General features: G+C 40.6%; 1 long non-coding RNA gene across 2 annotated transcripts; it reads left to right on the top strand.

Moving 5' to 3' along the window:
- Positions 1 to 242: 242 nt before the first annotated feature.
- On the top strand, positions 243 to 13,629 carry LOC308474396. Of its 2 annotated transcripts, none has more exons than XR_013984691.1 (3): positions 243 to 409; positions 4,919 to 5,049; positions 13,534 to 13,629. It is a non-coding gene; the product is annotated as an uncharacterized lncRNA (long non-coding RNA). The 2 variants fall into 2 exon arrangements; XR_013984692.1 differs by lacking the exon at positions 13,534 to 13,629 and adding an exon at positions 5,777 to 5,916.
- Positions 13,630 to 13,891: the final 262 nt, after the last annotated feature.

Below are 13,891 nucleotides of genomic sequence, written 5' to 3'. Positions count from 1 at the left end.
CTAACAGGCAGATCACAGAACGTTGCTTTACAACATTTAGCTATTATGAAATTACTTGAGAACGGAGAGTAACAATGAAGGTTTTTGATTGGTCACTGGCTATGTCATGCACGCGTCAACATTTCCTCATAAAAAACACAGGTATGACCTTTTTACCTTGAAGTTTCCATGTCATAATAGCTATGAGGCACTCCTGGTTAATAGATTTCTGAGGGATTATTGCACACTTTCTGAGGAGCTGAAGTCGCTTGGCTTTTGGCTCCTGCCTCATGCTGCACCTGAGATGTGTGATAATCTCTCAGAAATGTGCTGCTTGTCAAGTCTTATGGCTTAATTATAAACATTAATGAAAGTCAGCTACAGCTTAAGAGGCTTGCCCATCTGTTTCTGCACTTGATGGATGGTTGTGGTAAGTCAAGAAAGCCTATCCGGACACATGGTTTAGTTACCTAGCGTTGTTTTTACAAGTCCTATTGGTTTTATCTTTGCTATTTATTTATTGAAAAGCGTTCCTATAAACCATAACGTCATACGTGGCTCCTTGGCGAGTGTGGCTCCTTGTGGCGCCAGGCAGCTGTGGAGGGGGGCTTGCTTGCTCTGTTTTAGAAGCGGCTTGAAATGGAGCGAGCCACTTTGAAGGCGCACTCCCAGTGCCAATCAGCTGACTGGCAAAAGGGGCTTGCTCCATTTTCACGAATCAGTTTGCATTCAAAGCTCCGTTTTCAGAAGTTGTTCATGCAAACAAAGCAAGCCTCTTCAAAAGGGTGCCTTCAAAGTTGCCTGCTCTGTTTTAGAGCGTTTCTTAAAATGGAGCTCTGTTTTAGGAAGTGGTTAGAAACAGAGCCTTGAAAGCATACTCCCGGTGCCAATCAGCTGATTTGCATTGGGAGCCCACCTTCAGAGGAGGCCACTGTAACAACCCACCAGCTGTTTAGCAGTCATAACATCCCCAGGTGTCCATTACCTGGTGTCAGGGGAATGGCACATGGCTGGTCCCGCTTACCTATCAAGTCGGACGGTGAAGGATGGGCTAAGTAATGATGCAGCTCATTGGCCAGACCCAGTTCTGCATCCCTGCACAAAAGGAAAAAGGCTTGAGAAGCAGGATGCGGAAAGGAATCTCAGACATCATATCTTATTTCCCCTACATGTTGTGATGTATCCTCACTGGAGCTGAACAAAACCTGTCTCCAAAAATTTCCCACACCATTTGTGGATCGTCTAATGCATGCGCCAAGTGGGGGCAGGGGGAGAGAATTTGTCAAATATGGCAGGGAATCCAACAGTTTTTTTCTCAGAAGATTCTCTCCTGAGATATTTTGTGTCACTTAATTTGCAATCACACTCATACCTTTAGCTCATATTGGTGGGTGAAGGAAACCATGGGCTAAGAGAGCAGTGGAAGGAGTAGGGGCTAAGCCTATGGCTTTCTTGAACAATATTGAAATCCTATTATACCATATCAAAACTTGATTTACAGTTGAGTACAAAATTCATAGATGGCAAAATTGGGTGGGTGTCTCTGAATAGTCTCATGGAGAAGACTGAAATTCCCCCAACAGTTCAAGGTAAAGGTAAAGGGACCCCTGACCGTTAGGTCCAGTCACGGACGACTCTGGGGTTGCAGCGCTCATCTCACTTTATTGGCCGAGGGAGCTGGCATACAACGTACGGCGTCCATGTGGCCAGCATGACAAAGCTGCTTCTGGAGAACCAGAGCAGCACACGGAAACGCTGTTTACCTTCCCGCCAGAGCGGTACCTATTTATCTACTTGCACTTTGACGTGCTTTCAAACTGCTAGGTTGGCAGGAGCAGGGACCGAGCAATGGGAGCTCACCCTGTCGCGGAGATTTGAACCGCCGACCTTCTGATTGGCAAGCCCCTGAACGCATAATTCCTCAGCCCTAGCCCCCCCTTCAACCAAACTGCAGTAGGGACTTTATTATGCAATCTGGGGAGTCACAGGTGCATTTGGGGTATATGTATTCAGAACAGTGAAAAACAGTTTCCTACCCTCCAGAAAATTTCTTCTCTTTGCTATAAAGATCTGAGATTGAGTCCAAAATCTGATAACTCTTTTGCTATATATGGTGAATATTTGCTGGAGTGGGAAAGGACCACAGACCCATCTCCCTGACCCTATCCCCACTTTCAGAACACGTTAAACTGTGAGTGCAGATGTTGCCGGACTCCAACTCCCACCATCCCCCTGGGGCTATAACCCATGATGGCTATGCCCATGGGTGATGGGAGTAGGAGTGCAACAGCATGTAGAAGATTACTAATTGGCCTGTGTTCAGGCCTTGAGCAAGTCACTTCTTTCCCTCATTGAACCTATTCACAGCCTTGATGAACTGCTGCTTAACTACCCTCAACACTGGCTGTAGGGGCTTCTGAGCATGCTCAGTTCTCAGGGGGCTTAAGTAAATAAGAGCCAACAGAATGAAACATAAGACATATCAAGCAACCTGTCTTCCCCACAATGGCCAGCCAGATGTGTATTGGAAGCCCACAAACAGGACATGAGGGCAAAAGACCTTTGCTATTTACTAATTACTCTTCTAGCTTGCCCTATGAAGCACTTAATCCGAAGAAAACCAGTGTAAACAAGCAAAATGCATCCAAGTGTGTGTCTGGGCTGGATTGTAAACAGAGATAAAACTGAATCTACAAGCCTTTGTGCTCCTGCAAAAGAGGAATGTGGGTTGTGAATGTTTGCAGAAGGAAATGAAGAGTGAACTTCATTTTAAATTATGAGAAAGGATCTCACTTGGGGGGACAAGAGGGGAACTTCCATTTTTTTTGTTCAGAGTGCAACAAAACAAATGGTTCTGTGTAAGAGTGGAGACCAAACTGAGCATCAGTGGGCAGGAAAGTCACTGAAGAATAGTGATATCCAAGGTTTTATCTGTGCCACGTAGCAGATTTCATATTGCCAAAATAGAGCGGTATTCATTATTAAAGGAATAGTGTCATTCCTATAATCAAAATATGGGCCTCTCTTTTTCACTGCCTTCTTTTACGGGGTTTGCTGTGGGTATCTGACCTCACAGGCACACAAAGAATATTTCCCTTCTTTGATCTTTATCTTTGAACTTGAGCTATGAGTCATACTTGGAGCGACTGGTATACTGCAGATTAAATGCCATAGCCCATTCCTCTCCACTATTTAAAAGTATCTGCTTGGGTGCTGGCTATTATGTACTATGATTTATGATCCCTCCATCCCCCAAATTGTGAGTGTGTATGAGATATCTGAACTTTGTGTTTCCAAATTTTCTAATCAGATTCCCCCCCCCACACACAGTAAAATAAAAATGTATTTCACTGAATTCTCCTTTTTGATTATGACTTTAAATGTTGCAATAATTGAAAATGTAAAGCAGTGTCTCTAGCAATCTCCATCTGAGGATTATTGACTGCTAACATGAGTGGAAGGAGGTCTTGTGTGAGGGAATTTCTGATGCTTTCCTTCCCCCATTCTGGGGGTCAAAATATTGACTGAACAAGTACTTTGGCCTGAATATAAGCCACACTCGAATATAAGCTGCAACTTTAAAATTGGAGGGGAGAAAAGAAAAAAGAAAAAAAACCTGAATATAAGCCGCTCCATTCCTCATTGCATACTGGGCAGGGGGAGTCGCACTGTGTTGCCGGCAGCCATTCCCCTTCCTCGCTCTCTCCCTTCCTGGCCTTGGGGGAGAGGACGGGGGACTACACATGGGACGGGCACCACTTTGCCACGGTCCTGGCGCTGTCTGCCCCGCACTCCTGGCTGCATACCATAAGGTCATGAATATAAGCCACACTTTAATTTTCATGGTCGGAATTTGGGGAGAAAGTGAGGCTTTTTCAGGCCAATACGGTATTCCTCAAACAGTGGCCCACGACTCACCAGTGGGCCTCAATGCCCTGCCCGCTACAATACCTGTGCCATAACCTTTTGTTTGGGCCAATGCCAACACCAGCACCTCCATGCATGCTGACTAAAACTGCCCAGGAGACAGAGATTTTGTGGGAGTAGATGAGGAAAGGTCACAGGAGGCACTAAAGATAATTGGAAAGTACGATAATCTTTATTGTCATTGTCCCATACAGAACAATGAAATTGAAAAGTGAGATAAAAAGCTAATATTTATTGATAATAATTAATAATGCATAAATAAATAACTGGGAATAGAAAGTGCAAGGATAAGAAGGGGGATCTATCATAGGAGTAAGAAGCGAATTTCAAAAGACCAGCAATGAGGGACTGTAGGGTCTGGTGGGAAGGTGGAATTAGCTGCAAGCTGAGTGTAAAAGGAGAATGGAATAAAAATATAAAGCTGTGCAAAAATTATTTGAGAGGCATGGGGAAGGGGAAAATATATTTTAAAAAATGTATTCACCACTAAAAGCTGAGCCACAATATCTCCAGAGCAAATGTCTTGACTTAGCTTGTGGGATGATGAGTGATGGAGCTCCTCACCACGGGGGAAACACTGTGAGGAAGAATTTAGCAATTTCTGAAAATGGATTAGATATCAGCAGAAGGTGACATCAGTAATTGCCAGCTGATTATACCAAACTTTGCCTCCATCCGCCACCTTTTCCATAACTGGTGCTGCCCCTGCACTGCGATTTTGTGACTGGTGAGCCTCCACACAATTTTCAGTCATCTCAAGTGAGACCTGGGGGTACAAAGACTGAGAGGCCCTGAGCTGAAGAGTGAGGTGGTACCCAGAGGTTGCTGCTGGAGGAAATACAAACACTTTCCGAGCAATACTTTGCCCTGCAGAATTCATGTGAGAATTATGTCAGCTTCTATCTGCATAACCCTTTCCTTTCTTTTCTTTAGCAAATGACGGACTGTTGGAAGAGTGGGGTGGAATGTAGGAAACCCAATAGATAACTTCCCCTCTTCATTTTTTCTCCAGATTCCACTTCAGGAGTCTCTCAAGCCAGCATCTTTTTCAAGACTATGTCTCGTTTTCTCTACATGCAGTTTATAAGAATGAGTATAAGAATGAGTAGCCACAGAAGGATAATTTTTATTCATCACCTCATGGTAAGATTTCCATGCAAAACAAAAACCCAAAACAAATATGCAAACTTGCCGTAATATGTCATCCTTACATATGAGGTAAGAGGAATTTGTTATTAAGGTTGTTCAGCTGCCTGAAAAAATATTGCACCCTTTCCAGAGATTTGGATAAATGCTCAATAGCCATTTGACGTTACCACATGTAGCTGTGTTATTGTGGCAGTTGTGTGTGTGTGTGTGTGTGTGTGTGTTGCACTGGCTTATCCGGTCATGAAAAATACCTCTCTCTCTCTCTCTCTCTCTCTCTCTCTCTCTCACACACACACACACACACATACTGTAAATCATTAAAAATTGCATTCTTCTAAGATAGTCCTCTATTTTGAAATCCAGTTTTTGGCACCTCTTTGTTTTTATACCAGCTGTGGTGTTTCATCTCCAGAGGCACACAGATGACATCTGAACATCCAGCACTATTGTGCTTAGAGACTCCACAAACAACCCCACCAAATCCTGTATGATAAATTTCCCCCTGATTAGTTAAACAGATACTGCAATGCGCCAACAGAAGGAGGCGTTGTTGACACAGCATCTCCTGAGACTCTGGCTATGTTTTCTTTGAGTTCTTCAGCATTCAGCCCTTGGAGCAGCGAGAAGACTGGGTGGCGGGGGGAGGAATCAGTTCGCATTATTCATTCCCAGTGATTTCTTTCTTTCTTGATTTCTTCCTTTCTTTTGGTTTTCATTATAGTGCCAGATAAAATCCTATCATGTGGAACTGAGGCCGAGAGCAGGCCTTTGAAGAGCAGAATATGAAAATATTGTTTGATCCAATCACAATACGCTTTTTAAGAGTCTAATCCATAAAGTCAGTTCTCTGTATTAAGGATGAAAGAAACAAACAGTGGTATGCAGTGTTTTGTGAGTGTGTGTTTTGAAAGGTATTTTTAGCTCTTGGTTTCTCCATCACCACCTCACCAAGGATACGGAAGAGTACCTAATTGTACCTAGTACCTTGTCATTGTGTGGAAGAGGAATGGTAAGATGGATAGGAAAAGGGGGAAAGGAGGACGGCTGAAAGAGGAAAATGTTATGTACTGAAGTTCTCACCCTGGGCCAGCAGGGGGATACTGTAGATAGCTTTCACTCAGGTCCACATATGCAAATAAGGGATTGAAAGTGACGTTCAGTGATTGGATAGTTACAGAAAATGGTTACTGTTGCGTTCTAGTGGAGCTCTATATAAGCAGGCTGGCTGAACCCTTCAGTTCAGTTCTGTTCTGGCCTGTGAATAAACAAGAGCTGTTTGAAGAATCGCTGTGTCGTCTGATATGTTCACCCACAACTTAACAGAAAAAATGGGTGGCCCTGCTTTCTGCTAGCATGCAGCCTCTGAAAGGTCACCCCAACAGGGAACGCAGCCCTCAAAAGAAAAGAGGCTTCCCAGCCCTGTAGAGTTTGAGGCAGAGGTCCTTCCAAGGGCTGCTTAATTGCTGGACATTCAGCCTGGGGCTATATGCACACTATCTCGAAGTCCCTTACACTCAGTCCTTTGAATTACTCAAAAATAAGTCCCACTGAGTCCAATGAGGCTTGCTCATCGAGTCTCAGGTAAGTATTATAAGACTACAGCCTGAGTCCTTAGAGGGAGACGCTTGAAGGCTGCAGCCAAAGTTAAAATTGTCTGACTGTGGGAGTGACCTTGGACTCTTTGAGTGTTATGGCAAATGGGAAAGAGAAAGTAGATTTATCAACAACGTGATCTGGGAAGCCTTGGCAGCGAAGAGCGTCAGCATCTGGTTCTTCTGCACCATCTGCAGCTGTGCCAACTCAATCTAAACAAAGAGGAATGTCTTCTGAAGAGGCTCTAGCTGTGGTGCTGGGCAAAATAAATGAATCTTTGGAAAAACTCAGCAGGAAAGTAGATGAGACAAATATAAAAGTTGATGCATCTAATGCAAAGGTGGATGCCGCAAATGCCAAAATTGATATTAATACAGAAAGCATAAATAGTCTGGGACAAAAGGTGAATATTAATATAGAAGCAATACAGAAATTGATACAGGAGTCTGCCTCGACCCGTCAAATTGCAGAGGAAGCAAAGGGAAAAGTGGAAGCTGTGGAAGCCAAAGTAACACAGTTGGAAACAAAGAGAGTTCCAGATATTCAGAGACAGGTTGAAGATCACAGGCTGATTCTTTCTATGGTTGAGCTTAGGGAAAAACAGACGAACTTGAGGAGCAGAGGTGTACCTGAACTGGAGAAAAATACTTTGATAGAATTTCTTATGCAGGAATTTGCAGAGTTTTGGAAGTTGGACTTGGAACAAGAAGGAGTGAAAATCGTGAGTGCCTTCAGGCTTGGAAGAGGAGGGAAGAAGAATAGAGTAAGAGATTGTTTGATTACCCTTCGATCCAAAGAGGAGAGAGATAAAAATTTGGGCTGGCACTTTCAGAAGCCCTTGGGAATATTGCAGTCAAGAGTGGAAATATTTAAAGATATCCCAAAATATCTTTTGGAACTTAGGGCCAATTACGGAGATTTGGTTGCTCTGCTGAGAAGGAACAGTATCATCTTTAGGTGGGAATTTCCTCAAGGCCTATCTTTCAGCTTTAAAGGAAGAAAAATAAAAATAAGATCAGTTGAAGATAAAGACAAATTTTTGAGTACCCATGAAGAGGACCTACAGAAGGGACTTGGAAAAGAACCAGGAGTACCGGACAGAAGATCACCAGACACAGTACTAGAGCAAGGAGTACTGGACAAAAGATCACCTATATTGGACTTAGCAAAGTTAAATTTTTGATTGGACTTCCCAGCGAAAGGGATACCAACACCACTGTCAGAACAAGAAGAAGCACTGGGTGCAGTTGGAGGTGACTTAAAGTAATTACATTATGGCACTGCAAATACTAAGCTGGAATATTAATGGGATGAACTCCCCCAAGAGGAGACGAAGAGTCTTTCATGTATTAAAAAAGGAACAATTGGACTTGATTTGCTTACAAGAAACACATGTGATAAGGCTACATAGGAAACTACTGGTAAATAAAAGATTGGGACAAGAATTTATTTCATCAGACAAAGTAAAAAAAAGAGGAGTAGTACTATATGCAAAGGAGAGCCTATTACCGAAATTTCTTTTTAAAGATGATCAAGGAAGATTTGTAGCAATTGAAATCCAATCGCAAGGAGAGACGTTTTTGATATTAGGTATTTATGCACCAAACGAGGGAAAATCGGAATTCTTTAAGAAGCTACATGAGACTCTGATGGACTATATGGATTATAATATGATCTTGATGGGAGATATGAATGGTGTAGTGTCTACAAATATGGATAAAGCACAGAGACAGGTAGTTACTAAGGATGGCAGATTGCCAAAGACTTTCTTTGATATGACTGACAATATGGACTTAGCTGACATTTGGAGAATTAAAAACCCTTTGGGAAGAGAGGGAACCTTCTTCTCTGAGGCCAAAATGACATGGACAAGAATTGACCAAATTTGGGTTACTAGAGGATTGGCCCCAAAAACTAGAAAGGTGGAAATATGCCCGAAAACTTGCTCCGACCATAATGCTGTAAAGATGGAATTGAAACTAACACCAACTGGCTCCTTCAGATGGAGGATGAATGATACATTGTTTAGGAACGAAGAAGTGACTAAGAAGGCCCAAAAAAACTCTGAGAGACTATTTTGAGATAAATATGAACACCACTGTAGAAAAAAGAGTAATCTGGGACGCAAGCAAAGCGGTTATGAGAGGGTTCTTGATACAACAGAATGCGATTCAAAAGAGAGTCCAAAATGAGAAAAAAGATAAAATATTGGAGAGAATAAAGGAAGGAGAGAAGAAACTGAGAGTGAAACCAAAGTCGCAGGAGATTTTGAAAGAGATAAAGTTATACCAAGTACAATATATGAAAATGATGAACCAGGAAATAGAATGGAAAATTAAACAGATGAGACAAAAGACATTTGAATCGGCAAATAAATGTGGGAAACTGCTGGCTTGGCAAATGAAAAAAAGACAAAAACTTAACACTATCACAAATTTGGAAGTAGAAGGGAAAAATATACAGAATCCAGTGGAGATTAGAAAGTGCTTTCAGAGGTATTTTAAACAACTATATACACAGGAAACTCAGAAACAAATGGACATTGATTGTTTTTTGGAAAAAAAATGGATTACAAAAAATCTCTCAAGAAAATAAGCTAATGTTGAACTACAAAATAACGGAGCAAGAGATAGAAGGGGCCATCCAGAATATGCAATTGGGTAAATCTCCAGGTCCGGACGGACTGACTTCAAGATACTATAGATCCTTGAAAGAATGGATAATACAGCCATTAAAAGAAGTCTGTAATGGAATATTGGAAGGGAAAAGGCTGCCAGAGTCGTGGAAGGAAGCTTACATCACACTTATACCGAAAGTAGAGTCTGAGAAGACACAGCTTAAGAATTACCGCCCCATATCTTTGCTTAATGTGGATTATAAAATTTTTGCAGATATTTTGGCTAAAAGACTAAAAAAGGTACTAGTAGAAGAAATCCATAAAGACCAAGCTGGCTTTCTCCCGGGCAGACACTTGTCTGACAACACGAGGAATATAATTAATATTTTAGAAAAGTTACAAGTGAATATCAATACTAAAGCAGTTTTGATATTTGTGGACTCGGAGAAAGCCTTTGACAATATTTATTGGAGTTTTATGAAGAAAAACCTACAGGGGGTGGGGGTTGGTCAAGGTTTTGAAAATGGTATAGGTGCAATTTATTCAGAACAAAAGGCTAAATTAATTGTGAACAATGTAGTGACGGAAGAATTTAAGATAGAGAAAGGAACACGACAAGGTTGCCCAATCTCTCCATTGCTTTTTATATCGGTCCTGGAAGTTCTTTTAAATATGATTAGGAGGGACCAAACAGTTAAAGGTATACAAGTGGGAGCAAAACAGTACAAACTGAAAGCATTTGCTGATGATTTGGTATTGACATTACAGGAGCCAGAATCTAGTACCAAAAGAGTACTGGAACTGATCCAAGAATTTGGACAAGCAGCGGGATTTAAGTTGAATAAGATGAAAACTAAAGTTTTAGAGAAAAATTTAACAGTGACGGAGAGAGAAAGGTTTCAGAAGGAGACAGGATTAACATTGGTTAAGAAAGTGAAAGACCTAGGGGTTAACATGACTGCTAAAAATGTGAATCTGTTTAAGGATAACTATGAAAAATGTTGGACGGAAGTGAAAAAGGATCTAGAAATATGGTCAAATTTGAAGTTATCATTGCTAGGCCGAATTGCTGTGATAAAGATGAATGTATTGCCAAGGATGTTGTTTTTGTTTCAAACATTGCAAATACTAGACAAAATGGAGTGTTTCAAGAAGTGGCATAGAGATATCTCTAGATTTGTCTGACAGGGCAAGAAACCCCGAATAAAATGTAAGATATTAACTGATGCTAAGGAAAGAGGTGGATTTGCCCTGCCAGACTTAAAACTTTATTATGAATCAGCCGCTTTTTGCTGGTTGAGAGAATGGATGCTTCTTGAGAACACTGATGTGTTGGATTTAGAAGGTTTTAATAATGTCTTTGGGTGGCATGCATATCTATGGTATGATAAGGTCAAAGCACATAAAGCGTTTAAAAACCATATTGTCAGAAAAGCACTGCTTAATGTTTGGATAAGATATAAGGATTTGCTTGAGAATAAAACCCCAAGATGGCTGTCACCAATGGAAGCGAAGGCTCAGAAAAAGCTCGATATGGAGGCTAAATGGCCGAAATATTGGGAAATTTTGGAACAAGAGGGAGACAGAATAAAACTGCAGAGTTTTGAAAAATTAAAAAATAGAGTGCGAGATTGGCTTCATTATTATCAGATAATGGAGGCATATAATTTGGATTAAAAAATTGGCTTCCAGGTGGAAAAATCAAAATTGGAAACAGAACTGTTAGACCCCAAAACTAAGAATTTGTCAAGAATGTATAATTTGCTGTTGAAATGGAACACTCAGGATGAAACGGTGAAATCTGTTATGATTAAATGGGCACAAGATGTTGGACATAACATTATGATGGCTGACTGGGAACAATTATGGGCCACAGGTATGAAGTTCACGGCATGTAATGCCTTAAGAGAGAATATAATGAAAATGATATACAGGTGGTACATGACACCAGTCAAGCTTGTGAAAATCTATAATTTGCCCGATAATAAATGCTGGAAATGTAAAGAGACAGAAGGTACATTCTTTCACCTTTGGTGGACATGCCCAAGGATTAAGGCTTTCTGGGAGATGATCTATAAGGAAATGAAAAAGGTATTTAAATATACCTTTCTGAAGAAACCAGAGGCCTTTCTCCGGGACATGGTCGGCCAATTGGTGCCAAAGAGGGACAGAACTTTCTTTATGTATGCCACAACAGCAGCAAGAATACTTATTGCAAAGTATTGGAAGACACAAGATCTACCCACTCTGGAAGAATGGCAGATGAAGTTGATAGACTATATGGAACTGGCGGAAATGACTGGCAGAATCCGAGACCAGGGAGAAGAGTCAGTGGAGGAAGATTGGAAGAAATTCAAAGACTATTTACAGAAACATTGTAAAATTAATGAATGTTAGAATGATGTTGGAATGAATCTATGTGATTTTAGCAAAAATGTATCAAAAATTTAAGAAAAATAGACTGTTAATTGGTGAAAAGAGGGAAAGTAAACTTATAGTAAGATCAAGATAAATTTTCAGGATAAGAATTTTGAAGAGAGGGAAAGGATTTGCTGAAATGGATAATTGACTTAGAATACAAAAAAGGGAGGTGTGAGGAGGTCAGGGAAACAAGTATATGAAAGATAAGTTATGGGAAGGCTCGATTTGTCTTCTTTTTTTTTGTATGTTGTTTTTAAGTGTTCTTATTTCCTTGTTTTTATTGTGATGTGTTGTTTTACTATTGTCCAATCTGGTGGTTTTTTTGCTTTCTGTTTTCTTTTGCCTTTTTGTAAACTTAAAATCTTAATAAATACTATTTAAAAAAAAAAAAAACAAAGTTAAATTTCTGAATTACTCTGGAGCATGACATCCAGGCCTACACAGTGATTTATTTGAAGGTACTAGTTAGGTCTTTGCACAGATTGGTAGATTGCGGTCACTTTAGTTTTCTTGTTGTTGTTGTATAAGCTACTAGATACTATGACAACATACATGGGAACATCCTGGTTCTTGGTCAAGGCTGTTGGATCAGCTTTCCCAGTGTAAAAGGATAATTGTGCGTCTCTCCTTCTTCTCTGTCCACACTGTATCTCCACAATACACAAGACACACCCATTCCGACGGTGGTTTGATGAGCGGTTTCCAAAAGGAAACAAATGAAGTATGGGTGTAGTTAATCACTGTGGCTTTCCCCTCTATGTATATGCAATACAGACCTTTTGGATCCATTTCCAACAGAGAATGGACATACGGCCGATTGACGGCAATTTACAAAGGGGTGTCAGTGAACGACATACTAAATTACCTTGTAGGGTAATGTTTTTTCCATGCTGTGTAGGAAGACTTTTTTGTTTGTTTTGTTTGTTTCCTAGCTAGCTAACCAACCAACCGACCAGAACTAAACGTTTGCTCCAAAGACACAGACCCCTGCCATGTCATTTAAAGTTTTGATTACCATGCAATAATAAATAAGAAACACAGTGTTTTATCCCTCCAGTTACTTGAATTAAAGAATGCAGCAGCCCTGCTGCTACAAAGGCACACCTAGTTCGGCATTCTGTCGTCACACTGGCTCACTAGATGGGAAACTCACAAGAAGGATATAAGCACAATAGCAAATAAGTACAATAGTTTCTGATACTGGTGGGCATCTATAAACCATCATTGCTAGGGGCCATTAATATGCTTATCCTCTGTGAATGGGCCAGTAACCCCTTTAAAGTCATTCACGTTGGTGGCACTGCGTACATCCCTATGCCTCAATCATCACTACACCTTGTGCCAGAGAATTCCACAGCTGTGTTTTGTGCGACATCGGTGCCATTCATTAAAGTGAAATCTTTCTGGATGGGAGAGCACACAGCAACCAAAAAGGAACACCAGATCAGTGCATTAGTTACATGGTTGTTGTTTTTTTAAATCATTTAGGCCCATATTGGATTTTTTTAAAAGTATGCCCTTGACTGTAAAGTTTGTATGTGACAAACTGGTATTTGAAAACACATACTTCACACAAGCACATTTCTCGGGGAGCCTGTTGAATGAGCATTTGCTGGCAAACGGAGGTTTTTAATTTAATTTAATTTAATTTTAAAACGTGCTGCCTTTCAGAGCCAAAAGCCTTGCTAAGACAGCTAACATAATATACAAAGCTATAAAACACAATTTCAATAAAATGCCATATATTGAAAACAATGGTTAGCAAAATCACAAGCAAGTCCTAAAATAAATTAAACCAGGGAGTGGGAGACTTTCTTCAGTGTGCTAAGGGCTGTATTCTCTCATAGGTTCACCTGCCCGTGGGCCAGAGGCAAAAGCAACTGAGGTAACAATTACCTTTTCTACGGAAGTCTACATTCTAGATACACAAAAAGATCTACCGGTATATGAGAATCCATATCTAAATCAATACTTAAATCACAAAATACTTCTATAGATATGTATATTATCACCATGTGTGTGTTTATAAAGGTATTTCATCCTGAAATATGCACCTGTTCACACATTTTTGTACATTTTTTGTTCAGAGAACTGTATCGCAAATTTCAGATAAGTGTGAAATCTAAAGGATAATTATGTTCTGATCTGTGTAGAAGTCCAATAGGTATGATTTAGGTGAGTTCTCTTAAAACTGAGGACCAAACT

Source organism: Podarcis pityusensis, assembly GCF_964106645.2.
Source record: "Podarcis pityusensis genome assembly, chromosome: 3".
NCBI lineage: Eukaryota > Metazoa > Chordata > Lepidosauria > Squamata > Lacertidae > Podarcis > Podarcis pityusensis.
This window is presented reverse-complemented; position numbering and strand designations above follow the sequence as displayed.